Source organism: Pongo abelii, chromosome 6 (genome assembly GCF_028885655.2).
Source record: "Pongo abelii isolate AG06213 chromosome 6, NHGRI_mPonAbe1-v2.0_pri, whole genome shotgun sequence".
Lineage (NCBI taxonomy): Eukaryota > Metazoa > Chordata > Mammalia > Primates > Hominidae > Pongo > Pongo abelii.
In genome coordinates this window covers 141,268,918-141,286,115 of record NC_071991.2, presented here as the reverse complement: position 1 = coordinate 141,286,115, position 17,198 = coordinate 141,268,918, and positions in this window count along the sequence as shown.

The window sequence follows — 17,198 nt, the reverse complement described above, 5'->3', positions numbered from 1 at the left end:
CTTATTCAACTTTTGCATATGTTTAGAAATTTTATAGTAAAATTGTAATGGTGTAAGTCTACTATTTATACCTATAGAAGTAAAAGACTTCTGCCAGGTACAGTGGTTCACGCCTGTAATCCCAGCACTTTGGCAGGCTGAGGCAGGCAGATCACGAGGTCAGGAGTTCGAGACCAGCCTGGCCAATATGGTGAAACCACATCTCTACTAAAAAAATGCAAAATTAGCCGGGCTCAGTGGCTCGTGCCTGTAGTCCCAGCTACTCGAGAGGCTGAGGCAGGAGAATCGCTGGAATCCAGCAGGCGGAAGTTGCAGTGAGCCGAGATCATGCCACTGCCCTCTAGCCTGGGCAACAGAGTGAGACTCTGTCCAAAAAAAAAAATAATAATTAATTAATTAAATAAAGAAAAGCAAAGAAAAGAAAAAAAAGAGAAGTAAACGACTTTTTTTTAAGTTTTGAAATAGTTTCTTAGGGAGAGTAGGATTGAAAGAGTAGAGAAACAGGGGAGATAAAGACGGAGTACGGTTTGGGCAGATTGCTGTTGTTTTTCTTATAAGCTCTTTGTTAGCAATTTAGTATTGTATTTCTACCACATATGTTTTCTACCCCGTACAAGCATGACACCTTTTAAACAAGATAGATATAAACTGTATTAAAATTTACAACACAGCTTGCATGCCAACACAGTCTTCCATGATTTGTTCTCTGCCAGTGTTTCCAGATTTGCCTCCCACTTCTATCCCCTGCTTTCTTTATTCCAGCTGTGATACACACATTTCAACTGTGTGTATGCGGCCCTCCTTCTCATCCCTACAGATTGTTCTGTGCTCCTGGGTCATTCCTTGCTTCCACCTGTCCTTCCCTCCACTTCACAACAGAGTAGAGAAGTTTCTGATGTTTGGGCTTCCTTTTGGGTAGAACAACAACAAAAGTCAACTAGAAAAATGTCCTTTTTAGAGTTATATTTGCAGAGTGAGGAATCCTATACCATTTCTATTTATCATAAGAAATTAAAACATTTTCACTTTTTCTTTTTTCCAGTTGAATCTTTAATTATCTTTAACCAGGACTTAATTAAACTTGAATGGTCTGCAATCTTTTTGAAATGTGAATAATTTCAACGTATATTTTCTCCATTAGCTAAATTCGGTAAAATAGTGTTTAGTGTTGTGTTTTTAATAAAACAAAACCTGCCCTGTGGAGAAGGGACACACTTTGTGGACATGCCATTTGGATCACACAAAAAGGTGGGCCACTGAGGTGCACCACTGAGCCAGCCGGGATAGCAAGAGCGACATTCTCTAATTCACACAGAGGCATTTTATGAGCTAGTAGTGGCCTTGGAGAAGGGACGGCACTTCTCTATATTACTTCAGATTGGGGTATCAGTATTTTTAAGGTTTTCTTTTTTTCTTCAGCTCTTAACCCAGAGGTCATTTCCTCGAGCCGTGTCTCTAAGCCTCATGTTCCGATAAAACCTGTAACTTCCTTTATATATCAGTCATCACATTTGTAATTATCTGTTTAAAATCTCTCTTTCCCACTACATGGAAACTTCACAGGGGCAGGGACTAGACCTACCCTATTCACAGCTGTATCTACAGCCCCAAGGGCAGGGCCTGTCACATATCAGTTTTGGTGTAGGGGTCTATTGTATTAATACATTACTAACAAGAATGCATGATAATGGGAAAAGACTAGATGAGGATTTCCAACTATTGTATATGTTTGCTGTCTTTAGGCGGATCACCTGAGGTCTGGTGTTCGACACCAGCCTGGTCAACATGGCAAAACCCCGTCTCTACTGAAAATACAAAAATTAGCCGGGTGTGGTGGCACATGCCTGTAATCCCAGCTACTTGGGAATCTGAGGCAGGAGAATCACTTGAACCCAGGAGGCGGAGGTTGCCCTGAGCTGAGATCGTGCCACTGCACTCCATCCTGGGCAAAAGAGTGAGACTCTGTCTCAAAAAAAAAAAAAAAAGAAGAAGAAGAAGGAAAAAAAAAAGACCTCTGTTATTTATCCCTATTCAAGAAAATGGTTTCACTATTCCAGAAAGAAGCTTTAGTGTGATTAGGACCATTCTCCTATTTTTAGCTTCTGAATACAGGCTGCATTTTGAGAGTGAATTTTCCATTAATTCTTATTTCTCCTTTTCCTAGGGACTTACACTGGAGAATAGTATAAGCTATTTTCAGGAGTTTCTGTATTTTGGGGAAACAATTATTTATCTGACATTTCTTGGGCCCTATTTCTACTATAGTTCTATGTCAATTCCTCTCCTCTACTAATTAACATTTCCAGCCAAAGTTAACTACAGTGTAGATACTTTCATTTTGAATTAACATTTTTCCTATTCTGCCATGTTATTAGGTTCTGGAACAGGGATATATCCCACAGTAACAGTAATGAAAAATTAAGACCGCCCCAAAAAAAATTCAAATTATTTTATATGGCCTCCTAACTCCAACTCCAAAACAAGACAGCTGAGATGCCTATACATGGCACCTTCATACAGGTACATCTGATCTGTTACTCTCCATTTCTATGGAAGAAAACAAAAAGATGCTATTAGCCTACTTCAAATTGTTGTCCCACTTATTGAATCTAACCTAGTTTCCTATGATAAGTTATTTATTCAGCCTCCTAGGCTGTCTTCACCAGGAGCTTTGAAATGGAAACCAGATCTTTCTGAGTATTGCTCAGATACATCTCTGATACACTGATTCATCTAAGATCAAAAGTGCCCCCCCAATATGTCCTCAGCAGCAAGTAGCTAGCACATGAACAGTAGGTCAGCCAAGATGTTAGGTGTGGTCAAGGTTTCCAAAGGAGAGCTACTTTTCAGTCGATGCTATCTCCTTATAGGCATGGCATGATTGCGCTTCTCAGGATATTATTTTCATGAACTTGTTCCTGCTACAAGGTCTTTAGTACCATGCCTGACTTCCATTTTGAAAAGTCTTCTTGTGCAAGATTGGTACACTTCCTGGTTCTGATAGGAGGATAGTTTGGTCCCGTACTCAGCTTGCAGAATTTCCTATATTTTCTACACACAACTCTTTGTACTGATTCACTTTTCATTTGGGAAAGCCATGAGAAACTTTTTTCATAAAAAAAAATAACCATCATCTCTATAAACTCTTCAAGATGATAAAGGGAGAGAGCATCATTTTGAAATGTTAAGCATAGCTTGGGAAAAATGGTGTTGAGAAAAAATTAAGATAGAAATTGTAAACTATCTCTCAAGCTGGAGAGCTAGAGAACAAAGAAGTTGAGTAACAGATGGAGAGGGAAAATGTCCTCACCCTGAGGAGTAACCAAAAGCTTACCTGAGGAACAGCTTCCCAGACACCACTTCAAATATCATATTACCTCATATCAAGGGGATAAACCCAAAGACAGCCCAATGGAGCAGTTTGATGAGCCATTTCTGTTTTAAAATTCAATAAGAATGATCCCTTTGTTTCTCTTTCCTAGGCTTCCAACAAATTTATAAAATATTCTTGGATGCATTGTCCTTTTCATCAAGAATAACCTGAAAAAAGCCAATCATCTTTATTGTGCAGTACAGATGGAAGGGGAGAATTAACAACAACAAAGCCACTGCTTTTTATTCTTAGGCCCTTAATAGCCCTAAAACAACTAACTCTCTGTATTAGTTCATTTTCACATTGCTATGAAGAAATACCCAAGACTGAGTAATTTATAAAGGAAAGACATTTAGTTGACTCACAGTTTTGCAAGCCTGGGGCAGTCTGAGGAAACCTACAATCATCACCAAAGGGAAAGTAAGCACGTCTTACATGGTGGCAGGCGAGAGATGGGAGAGCAAGCGAGAAACTACCAAACACTTAATAAAACATCAGATCTCTTCAGAACTCACTCACTATCATGAGAACAGCATGGGGGGAAACTGCCCCCATGATGGTATTACAATTCAAGATGAGATTTGGGTGGGGACACAAAGCCTGGCCATATCACTCTCTGTTGCTAAAAAAGCAAAACTTAGGTGGAGATTTAGAAATTAAAGTCCAGTGTAATTGGCCTCACTATGGAGAACCAAGCCATGCAAGGACACTCACAATGATTAAAAACAAATTCTCAGCACTTAGGCAAGGCACTCAGTTGAAACAATGCTTTCCTGGGTCTGCAGACTGGAACCTAAGCAGCTGTGTGCTTCACTTAGATAAATACATAGTCAATGCATGAGACTGATTCACCCTCACAAATGATACTTCTTTTAATAGGATCATGCAGTCTGCTCTCAGCCACATAGTTTTTGTCTTAAATAACCAATCATTAGAACAGGTAGAATGTGTGGCCTTTGAGGACCACTCAGGTTTGAATCAGTAAAGTTACATATGGAAAGATTCAGTGAAATATTGTATCAGACAGGGGAGTTATAACAAAAAATATATTGTGCATTTATATAATTATATAATCCCATTCAAACAATGACCCTAAAAATCTATTTTCCAGACCACATTTACTCCCAAGGATATTAGTGTAAGTTAGGTGAATCATCAATAAACCGCTGCTTTTCAGAAACTGTTTTAAGTGCTTTTATATTTATTTATGCTCACAACATTCCTACAAAGTAAGCAGAATTACTCTCTTCATTTTGCCAAGAACTAGTAAGCAGTGAAGCCACATGTCCAACCCTAGAAGTTGGAGCCCACACTCTCAGCCAACACGGTGTCCTATACAGTTACTGGATCTGCCATCGCCTGTAACTCTGCCTGCATTAGACTATGTGTCTGACTACTGAATCACAGAGCAAGCAGAGTCCAACTGCCAAAACCATTCAGGTTATTCCTAGCTACACAAAAAGCAGTTACTTTACAGTAAAGGTCATTCATCCAAGGAACACTTCGCTCAGGATATATAATTGATTTTTTTTCCAATACCCAGACCGTGTCCAACCTAGACTGGAGCGTTTCTGCTCTTCAAAATAAGAGCTTGATGGAGTCTTAGAGGAAGCAGGTCTTACACTCAAGGTTTTTATCATTTTTAAGGATGCCCCAACTCCCATCATTGTGTCTAAAAGCACTGGATAAGGGACCACATACGTTCCTATAGGTTATTAGCTCCAATAGCTGTAAAATCTAAATTCCCAATGAACTGAAGACATTTCAAGAGACAGAAATCACCCTAGAATACTTTACAGAAGTAGTAATGGTCACTTTTAAGTTTTAAAGAGTGGGTTTTTGTTGTTGTTGTTGTTGTTGGTTTTGTTTTTGAGATGGAGTCGCACTCTGTTGCCCAGGCTGGAGTGCAGTGGTGCAATCTCAGCTCACTGCAATCTCTGCCTTCTACATTCAAGTGATTCTCCTGCCTGAGCCTCCCAAACAGCTGGGTCTACAAGCATTTGCCACCATGCCCAGTTAATTTTTGTATTTTTAGTAGAGACAGGGTTTGGCCATGTTGGTCTCGAACTCCTGGCCTCACGTGATCCACCTGCCTCGGCCTCCCAGATTGCTGGGATTACAGGCATGAGCCACAGCGACCAGCCTTAAAGATGACCCTACCTTTATTTAAAATGACCCTGCCTATATTTCCTCCCCTGAGTGTCTTAAAGTCCCTGACTTATTTGAAAAATTAGTATTTTGAAACAGTTTCAGAAAAAATTAAAGCCTTAGTGGTTGGTCACACTAAATGGGACCGTCAGAGCTCCCACTGCTCACAAATACTGTTAAAATGGAATAACAGGCACTGCTAAAGGGAATTAAAGTCACTCCTATCTTGAATGGACCCTAGACATTTTAAGATCTGTGTCCTCTGCATAGAATCTTTGTTCTTTGTCTCTCCCTTGTGGCCATTTAGAAAACCTTTCAGCTCCTGATCACCAACTGAAACAGCGAAATTGTTCCCATTGTGGCAAACACAGTCTCTTGCCCTGGTTTTAATTTAAAAGAGATATTTATGTTACCCTTCCCATGAAGCAATTGACTGGTCAATATGCTCTCTACTTGTGTTATCCATAAAAATTTCCCAAACCAATTTATTTTAGTGTCAGAAGATGCAACCCAACAATATTCTTTTTTTAATGAAATACATTGTGCTCACAAAAAAATGTATCTAAAAGCATATGTACAATTTAAATAATAATTATAAAGGGAACAATCAGATCAGCAACAGGTTAAGAAACAGAATGTTGCCAATAATTGAAGTCCTCCATATGCTCCTCCAAGTTCATTGTCCCTCTCCTACCACCAGATGGAACACTAATCTGACTTCTGTGATCATTCCTTTTGCTCCTTTAGTTTTACTACCTACGTGCACAAACTTAAACTACATAGTTTAGTTTTAACGTGTTTTAAACTGTATAAGAATATAAGAAAGTTATATTTATGTAATCTTTTATGACTTGCTTCTTTAGTGCAATACTGTGACATCATCTGTGTTGATTTGTGTAGCTCTACCTCATTTTTCTTTCTGCCTAATACTCAATTATATAAATATAATACAATCAGTTAACCTATTTTGCTGCAGATCGGTTTTTGATTGTTTTTATTTGGGGCCTATCTGATACTACAAACATCCTTCACATGTATATCTGTGCGAGAGTTTCTCTGGCATACCCTAGGAAAGGAATTGCTGTATCATAGAATGTGCATAGCTTCAACTTTGTTAGATAAAACCAAGCTGTAGACAAAAACAAGTCAAAGATAAATCATATCACTTTGAGTATATGAGTTTCCATTGCTCTAGACCCTTAGGAACACTTGATATTATGAGATTTTTTTTTCCAAAGTGATGAGTGCATAGTAATATATTATTGTAGTTTTAATTTGCATTTTCCTCATTACTAATGATGTTAAGCAGCTTTGCATATATTAACTAAACATTTGATTTTTGCTTTTATTTTGAAGTGCTCATTCCATTTTCTTGTGTATTTTTCTATCGGATTTTCTGTATGTCACAATGTTTTAGATATATAAACTTGGTCAGTTACATGTGCGGCCAACAGCTTTTCCCACTCTGTGGACCAACTTTTCACTCTTCTTATGGTATATTTCAATAAACACAACTTCTTAATTTTAAAGTAGTCAAAGTTATTAATCTTTTTTATGATTAATACTATTTGTACCATGAGTAAAAAAAATTCTTTACCCAAATTCCACGAAGAGATTTTTCTATATTGTCTTCAAAGAGTTGTATAAATTTTTAAGTTTAAATGAGTTTTGGGCATAGTGAACTAGGAATACAACTTTAGTTTTTTAAAATATGGATTCCTAATTATAGGACTGTTCGTTGAAAAGTTCACTCTTTCCACCTCATCTACAGGGCCAAAAGTGTGGATCTGTGTGGATCTCTTTGCAGGCTCTCTATTCTTTTCTATTTTTTTTCTCCATCTCTATACCAAGGCTATACTATTATAATATCTTCATAATAAATCTTCCTAATTATTCTACCTTAGTTTTCTCTAAGAATACACAACTATTCTTTGTTGTTTGTGCTTCCATTTAAATTTTTAAACCAGCTTGTTGCATTCCACTAAAACAAATGAGTAAACAACCACAATAATGACAAACCCTGTTGAGATTTTGATTCTAAGTAATTTTTTAAGAATATACATCAATTACTGGAGACTTGAATTTTTTTTTTTTTTTTTTTGAGGCGGAGTCTCACTCTGTCTCCCAGGCTGGAGTGCAGTGGCATGATCTTGGCTCACTGCAACCTCCGCCTCCTGGGTTCAAGAGATTCACCTGCCTCAGCCTCCCGAGTAGCTGGGACTACAGGTACCCACCACTACGCCTGGCTAATTTTTGTATTTTTAGTATAGACAAGGTTTCACCATATTGGCCTGGCTGGTCTTCAACTCCTGACCTTGTGATCCACCCACCTCGGCCTCCCAAAGTGCTGGGATTACAGACATGAGCCACTGCGCCCGGCCGAGAATTGATTTTTTTAAAAATTAGTTTTCCAGAGGGGAGGAGGCAAAGCAAGATAGCAGAATAGAAGGCTCCACTGGTAGTCTGCCCTGCCACCACAAGGACACCAGGTTAACAACTATCTACACAGAAAAAATACCTTCATATGAACCAAAAATCCAGTGAGCCCTCTTAGTACCTGGTCCATATGGTACTTCGTATGGCTGAAACAAGCACTGAAGAGATAGAAAAAAAACAATCCTAAATCAAGTATGCCACCCCTCCTGCACCCTTCAGCAATTGTGGCAAGGTGCAGAGAGCATCTCTAGGTGCTGGGGAAGGAAGAACACAGAAATTGTGAGGCATTGAACTCAGTGCTATCTTGTTAGAGCAGAAAGGAAAACCGGACCAAACTCAGCTGACACCCACCCACAGAGGAAGCATTTAAACCAGCCCTAGCCAGAGGAGAATCACTGATCCCAACAGTTGGAACTCGAGTGCCTGCAAACTTCACCACCAAGGGCTGTAACACTCTGTATCTCCAAGTAAACTTGAAAGGCAGTCTGGGCCATAAAGACTGAAACTCTTAGGTGAGTCCTGGTGCTGAACTAGGCCCAGAGACAGTGAACTGGGACTGCATGTGGCATACAGAAACACTAGCTGCAGCAGCTAAGGGAGTGCTGGTTTAAACCCTCCGGTAAACCCAGGCTGCACAACTTACAGCTCAAAAAGAACTCTCTTTCTTCCAGTTGAGGGGAGGAAAAGGGAGAATGGGAAAGACTTTGTGATGCATCTAGGATACCAGCTCAGCTACAACAAAACAGTGCAACAGTCAGAGTCATGAGGTCCCCATTGCAGGCCCTAGCTTCCAGACGACATTTCTACACACACCCTGGGCCAGAAGGGAACTTGCTGCCTTGAAAGAAAGGACCCAGTCCTGGCAGCATTTATCGCCTGCTAACTGAAGAGCCCTTGGGCCCTGAGTAACCAGCAGCAATACCCAAGTACTATACCAAGGGCCTTGGGTGAGCCTTTGAGGCTTGCTGGCTTCAGGTGAGACTCAGGATATTACCAGCTGTGGTGGCTCTGGGGCAAAACTCCTGCTTGAGAAAAGCAGAGGCAAAAGTAAAGGCAACTTTGTTTTGCACCTTAGGTACCAGCATGGCCACAGAAGGGTAAAGAACCAATCAGGCTCTTGGGGTCCCCAATTCTAGGATTTGACTCCTGGACAGCATTTCTGGACCTGCCCTGGGCCAGAGGGGCGCCCACTGCCCTGACATGGGAGTCCCAGGACAGGTAGCATTTATGACAAGCTGACTCAAGAGATCTTGGGCTTTAAGGGAACTTCGGTGGTAGTCTGGCAGTACTCCTTGTGGCCTGGGTGGTGGTGGCTATGGGGTGAGGCTTTTCTGTCTTTGGAAAGGGGAGAGAAGAGTGGTAAGGACTGCATCTAGTGGTTAGAGTGCCAGTTCAGCTGCAATACAATAGAGCACCAGGTAGACATCTAAAGGTTTTTACTCTAGTCCCTGACTCCCAGATGGCACTTCTGGACCCACTTCTGGGGCTTGGGGGAGCTTGCTGCCCTGAAGGGAAAGGCATAGGCCTGGTTGGCTTTGCCACTTACTGATTGTAGAGTCCCAAGGCCTTGAGGTAATGTAGGCAGTAGCCAGGGAGTGGTTACAGCAGGCCTTGGGTGAGACCCAGTAAGCAATGGGCTGGCTTCAGGTCTAACCCAGCACAGTCATAGTGGTGCTGGCCAAAAGGTTGCTTGTGTCACTCTACCCCCAGCTTTAGGTGGCACAGAACAGAGAGAGAGAAATTCTGTACATTTGGGAGAAAGTAAGAAAAGAGGATAAGAATTTCTGCCTGGTAATCCAGAGAATTCTCCTGAATCTTGTCCAAGACCATCAAGGTGGTACTTGTACAAGTCTTCAAGAACCATGATGTTACTGGGCTTGAGGTTCCCCCCTAAAGCAGATACAGCTTAGATCACAAGATTCAAGTCCTTTCAGGCATCTGGAAAGCCTTCCCAAAAAGGACAGCTACAAGCAAACCCAGACAGTGAAGACTACAATAAATGTCTAACTCTTCAATGCCCAGACAATGAAGAACATCCACCAGCATCAACACCATCCAGGAAAACATGGCCTCACCGAACAAACTAAATAAGGCACCCAGGACCAATTCTGGAGAAACAGAGATATGTAACCTTTCAAACACAGAAATCAAGATAGCTGTGTTGAGAAAACTCAAAGAAATTCAAGATAACACAGAGAAAGAATTCAGAATTCTATCAGATAAATTTAACAAAGACTGAAATAATTAAAAAGAATCAAGCAGAAATTATGGAGCTGAGAAATGCAATTGACGTACTGAAGAATGCATCAGAGTCCTTTAATGGCAGAATTAAGCAAGCAGAAGAAAGAGTTAATAAACTTGAAGTCAGGCTATCTTGAAAAAACAAAACCCACTGATCTGTTGCCTACAAGCAATACACTTCACCTATGCAGACACACATAGACTGAAAATAAGGCGATGGAAAAAGATATTCTATGCCAATGGAAGCCAAAAAAAAGAGAAGAATTCACTATACTTATATCGGACAAAACATTTTAAGACAAAAACTATAAGAAGGGACAAAGAAGGACACTATATAATAATAGAGGGCTCAATTCAGCAAGAGGACGTAACAATTTTAAATATGTATGCACCCAACACTGGAGCACCCAGATATATAAAGCAAATATTATTAGAGCTAAAGAGAGAGATAGGCCCCAGTGTAGTAATAGCCGGAGACTTCAACACCCTACTTTTAGCATTGGACAGATCTTCCAGACAGAAATCAACAAAGAAACATCAGACTTAATCTGCACTATAGACCAAATGAACCTATTTACCCAGTAGTCACTCAGGAAGAGATTGTTCAGTTTCCATGTAGTAGTGTGGTTTTCAGTGAGTTTCTTAATACTGAGTTCTAATTTGATTGTCCTGTGGTCTGAGAGACTGTTTGTCATGATTTCCATTCTTTTGCATTTGCTGAGGAGTGTTTTACTTCCAATTATGTGGTCAATTTTAGAATAAGTGCAATGTGGTGCTGAGAAGAATGTATATTCTGTTGGTTTGGGGTAGACAGTTCTGTAGATGTCTATTTGGTCCAGAGCTGAGTTCAAGTCCTGAATATCCTTGTTAATTTTCTGTCTTATTGATCTGTTTAATATCAACAGTAGGGTGTTAAAGTCTCCCACTATTATTGTGTGGGAGTCTAAGTCTCTTTGTAGGTGTCTAAGAACTTGCTTTATGAATCTGGGTGCTCCTGTATTGGTGTATGTATATTTAGGATAGTTAGCTCTTCTTGTTGCATTGATCTTTTTACCATTATGTAATGCCCATCTTTGGTTCTTTTGACCTTTGTTGGTTTATAGTCTGTTTTATCAGGGACTAGGATTGCAACCCTGGTTCTTTTTTGCTTTCCTTTTTCTGGGTAACTTCCTCCATCCCTTTATTTTGAGCCTATGTGTGTCTTTGCAAGTGAGATGGGTCTCCTGAATACAGCACACCAATGGGTCTTGACTCTTTATCCAATTTGTCAGTCTGTGTCTTTTAATTGAGGTATTTAGCTCATTTACCTTTAAGGTTAATATTGTTATGTATGAATTTGATCAAGTCGTTATGATGTTAGCTAGTTATTATGCCTGTTAGTTGATGCAGTTTCTTCATAGTGTTGATGGTCTTTACAATTTGGTATGTTTTTGCAGTGGCTGATACTGGTTGTTCCTTTCCATGTTTAGTGCTTCCTTCTGAAGCTCTTATAAGGCAGGCCTGATGGTGACAAAAATCTCTCAGCATTTGCTTGTCTGTAAAGGATTTTACTTCTCCTTGGTGTATGAAGCTTAGTTTGGCTGGATATGAAATTCTGGGCTGAAAATTCTTTTCTTTAAGAATGTTGAATATTGGCCCTCACTCTCTTCTGGCTTGTAGGGTTTCTGCCAAGAGATCTGCTGTTAGTCTGATAGGTTTCCCTTTGTAGGTAACCCGATGTTTCTCTCTGTCTGCCCTTAACATTTTTTCCTTCATTTCAACCTTGGTGAATCTGACGATTATGTGTTTTGGGGTTGCTCTTCTCAAAGAGTATCTTTGTGGTGTTCTCTGTATTTCCTGAATTTGAATGTTGGCCTGTCTTGCTAGGTTAGAGAAGTTCTCTTGGATAATATCCTGAAGAGTGTTTTCCAACTTTGTTCCATTCTTCGTGTCACTCTCAGGTAAACCAATCAAACGTAGATTTGGTCTTTTCACATAGTCCCATATTTCTCGGATGCTTTGTCCGTTCCTTTTCATTCTTTTTTCTCTAATCTTGTCTTCTGCCTTTATCTCATTAAGTTGATCTTCAATCTCTGATATCCTTTCTTTCACTTGATCGATTCAGCTATTGATACTTGTGTATGCTTCACGAAGTTCTCATGCTGTGTTTTTCAGCTTCATCAGGTCATTTATGTTCTTCTCAAACTGATTATTCTAGTTAGCAATTCGTATAGCCTTTTTTCAAGGTTCTTAGCTTCCTTGCATTGTGTTAGAACATGATCCTTTATCTCAGAGGAGTTTGTTATTACCCACCTTTTGAAGCCGACTTCTGTCAATTTGTCAAACTCATTCTCCATTGAGTTTTGTTCCCTTGCTGGTGAGGAGTTGTGATCCTTTGGAGGAGAACAGGCATTCTGGTTTTTGGAATTTTCAGCCTTTTTGTGCTGGTTTCTTCCCATCTTCGTGGATTTATTTACCTTTGGTCTTTGATGTTGGGACCTTCGGTTGAGGTCTCTGAGTGGACATCCTTTTGTTGATGTTGATTCTATTTTTTTCAGTCTGTTAGTTTTCCTTCTAACAATCAGGCCTCTCTGCTGCATGTCTGCTGGAGTTTGCTGGAGGACCCTGTTTGCCTGGGTATCACCAGCGGAGGCTGCAGAACAGCAAAGATTGCTGCCTGTTCCTTCCTCTGGAAGCTTTGTCACAGAAAGGCACCTGCCAGATGCCAGCCAGAGCTCTCTTGTATGAGGTACCTTATGAGGTATCTGTTGGCCCCTACTGGGAGGTGTCTCCCAATCAGGAGACATAGAGGTCAGGGACCCGCATGAGAAGGCAGTCTGATCCTTAGCAGAGCGTGAACGCTGTGCTGGGAGGTCCGCTGCTCTCTTCAGAGCCATCAAGCAGGGATGTTTAAGTCTGCTGATGCTGCGCCCACAGCCACCCCTCTTTCCAGGTGCTCTATCCCAGGGAGATGGGGGTTTTATCTATAAACCCCTGGCTGGGGCTGCTGCCTTTTTTTTTTTTTTTTTCTCAGAGATGCCCTGCCCAGAAAGGAGGCAGTCTGGCCACAGTGGCCTTACAGAGCTGTGATGGGCTCCACCTGGTTCAATCTTCAGAGAGGCTTTGTTTACACTGTGAGGGTAAAACCACCTACTCAAGCCTCAGCAATGGCGGATGACCCTCCTGTGACCAAGCTTGAGCATCCCAGGTAGAGCTCAGACTGCTGTGCTGGCAGCGAGAATTTCAAGCCAGTGGATCTTAGCTTGCTGGGCTCTGTGGGGGTGAGACCTACTGAGCCAGACCACTTGACTCCCTGGCTTCAGCTCCCTTTCCAGGGAGTGAACGGTTCTGTCTCACTGGTGTTCCAGGTTCCACTGAGTTATGGAAAAAAAAAAAATTCCTGCAGCGAGTTTGGTGTCTGCCCAAATGGCTGCCCAGTTTTGTGCTTGAAACCCAGGGCCTTGGTGGCATAGAAATTGCCCACCTTCTGCATAGATCTCACTGGGAGCTGCAGACTGGAGCTCTTCCTATTCGGCCATCTTGCTAGCCAGAACTCGGATTTTTTATTTTTCTTCCTTTCTCTCTATATTTTTTTCTGTTTCTTTCCCCTTCCCTTTCCTCCTCTCCCTAGAGGGTGTGACTGAGGATAAAGCTGGGTAGGGTCTTTTGGCTTTGCTCCCATAACCCTATGCACTTCTGTCTGCATGTTTTATATTGGGCTGGGTACTTTGACCTACAAGCCAGTAGATGGGGCTTATGGATAATAGCAGGTTGCAGCCAATGGAGCTGGGTATATACTTGATCCTTGTTTACTAGAAAAACACTGGGTAGGGCTGGACCTGGCAAGTCCATCTACAGGTCCCCCAACGATGGGCAGAAGCACCAGCTCTGAGGGAGAGTCCAGTGGGCAGCCACCAAGTGTCCAGAGGCGTGCCTCGGCATGGAGGTAGGAAACCTCCTTGGCCCCAAGTTCTCTGCATAGGAGTGTCAGAGGCAGTCTAATCTCTTAATCCAGGAGAGTGGCTGCTCCGAATGCCTGGAGATCTGCCTGGTTGTGGAGTGGAGAGGGTCTCCTTGCACCACTATCGCTGCACAGGAAGGATGGGGTGGCTCAGGCTACTTACTGCTCCAGGCGAGCAGGTGCTCCAAATACTGGAAATCTGTGGAGCAGAGAGGGTCCTACTGCACTGCAATCTCTGCACCAGAAGAATGGAGCAGCTCAGACTGCTGATTTGCACTAATGGGCACTCTGAATCCCTGGATATCTGCCTGGGCAAGAAGTGGAGATGGCCCCCTTGCACAAGGATCTCTGCACAGGAAGGAAGGGACAACCTAGGCTGCTAGCCCATGAGAGTGGGTGCTTTAAATGCTTGGAGATCTGCTTATGTGTAGAATGGAGAAGGCCCTGCTACACCACAGTCTCAGGAAAGTAGGCTGGGACACCCAGCAATAATACACACAAACCAGTTCTAGTTCATCAAGCTAGCCCTGGCTGAAAGTCTCATTGCCCAGGAGAAACCACGGCTGTAGCAGCTCTCCTCTTGCCCAAGGCCTGTAACTGGGGAAAGCACAATTCCAGTGCCTACTGTTGAGATGTTTTCCATGGTTCTGGCTATGGAGGACCCTACCCTGATCCAGAGCAGGTGGTCCAATCTCTGCCCCAATACTAAAATGCCTGCACAGCCACGCTGCTGGGTTGCCAAAGAATGGCTGACTTTAGATGCACCCAAATTTAAAATGGTATCCTGTTCTCTGTCCTGGGGCTGGGAAAATGCCTGTAGCTTTTTCCAGTGTCTGTCCCTATCAGCATCTCCAAGCCTCTCCTGAAGTTAGTTCCAGGATTTGGGAGAAACAAAGTGTTGTCTCTCAGCCTGGTTTGCTCTGATCCTCAGTGGAAACGTGAGTCACAGAGGGAAGCTTCTACCTCTCATGTGCAGGGACTTCATTCACTTTTCTCAGCTGGACAGCATTATGGTGGCTGTTTGCCAGCATTCTCCTTCTCAGGATCTGGAGTGTTCTTCACAATTCCAGTGGATCTCCATTTTTCTTCTTGAATTAAAGCTCACAGTATTTATCTTTATGTACTGCCTTGCTATTTCCAAGTGGCTGTGGCATGCTAAAAGCCTCCAATTGCCATCTTCAAAAAAAAAAAAATATATCAAGAATGTTTGATATGAGTTGGCCAATACTCAACTGAAAATAAAAAAATTTATGTGCAAGGATAGTCTCTGAGGTTGAGCATTTTTGTTCAGTGATGAGGCATTTGAATTATCAACATAGTTAATGCTATGGAAATCTATGGAACCAATTTATTTAAGAAATGGATTCATATCTTAATAAAGAACATCTTTTTTATTGTTTAATTGCTGAAACAAGATGTCAGCCTATTACCCTAAGTAACCAGTTCAATCACAGCCATTCACATCATCTAGTACCAAGTGGTATTTTTCAGAGAAATGAACATGAGGAGGAAAACTCCTTGACTGGAAAAAAAAAATTGATACATATAATCATTACAGAGCTGTATATTTATATAAGACCAACTGTGAGATGAATGAAGAAATCTCTGAGATTCACTGTTGAGTAGCTTAAAATTTCCAAGTCCTCTGCTAGACTTGAAAACTATTTAGTGTTGAACAAAAATAAGATACTATATCTCACAACTCCTATATGAATGTTTCCATTCCTACTTTATTTCTGCTTTCATTTTCACGGTGCATCTACAGTCTCTCTTCTAGCCTCCCATTTGTACTTTACAACATGCATAATTACAGATTTATTCTTCAATTATCTCATTTTCATTCGATTTTTATATCTCTTGAAAGATTTCTTGGAAACTTCTGTCTTTTTTATTTTCCAGAGAAGCAGAATATTTTTAGGCAATAATATTTTACCTTATCATGCCTTTCAACTATTAAAAGAAAAAGAGAAAGTAGTAAAATAAATAAACAAATACAGACAGTCACCAACTTACAATGGTTTCACTTAAGATTTTCAACTGTATGATGGTGGGAAAGTGATATGCGTTGAGTAGAAACCATATTTCAAGTACTCATGCTACCATTATATTTTTCATTTTCAGTACAGTACTCAATAAATTACATGAAATATTCAACAGTTTACTATAGTATGGGCTTTGTGTAAGATTATTTTGCCCAACTGTAGGCTAATGTTAGTGTTCTAAGCATGGTTAAGGTGGACTAGGCTAAGCTATGAAGTTTGGTAGGTTAGGTTTATTAAACATATCTTCAAGGCAGGTATAGTGATTTGTGCCTATAGTTCCAGCTGCTCAGGAAGCTGAGGCAGGAGGATTGTTGGAGCTCAAGGAGTTTGAGACTATAGTGCAGTATGAGCACACCTGAGAATAGCCACTGCACTCCAGCCTGGGCAACATGGCAAGAGTCTACATTTTGTTTAAAAAAACAGCATCTTCCACTTACAATAGTATCAACTTATGATGGGTTTATTGAAACATAATCCTATCATAAGTTGAAGAGTATCTTTATATAGTAGAATATAATAACATACTACAGACTTATTTTCTCAAAGCATAAAGATAAACCACACTAATGATCATCCATGGGAGAGGGACACCTAGACAATGTCCTGCAAAATGAGAAATACTTGTAAGACATACTTTACATTCTTGACTGAATCTCTTTACCCATGAAATAAAATCATTAAGAATTTTTTAGTAATATTTTAATTAAAATTTTAAGTATAGAAAGAAGGTTGTGTAGCTTTACATTAAAAATAAATTAGTATGTGACTTGGCTACTTGACACCAAAGTAGCTGGTGCCAGATTCACCCTTCCATCATAAAAAACTATACAATCTGGACAAAATACAGAAAAAAAACTTGGCAGGTGTATCAGTCTGTTTTCATGCTGCTAATAAAGACATACCCAAGACTCGGTACTTTATAAAAGAAAGAAGTTTAGTGGACTCACAGCTCCACATGGCTGGGGAGACCTCAAAATCATGATGGAAGGCAAAGAAAAAGCAAAGTCACATCTTATAT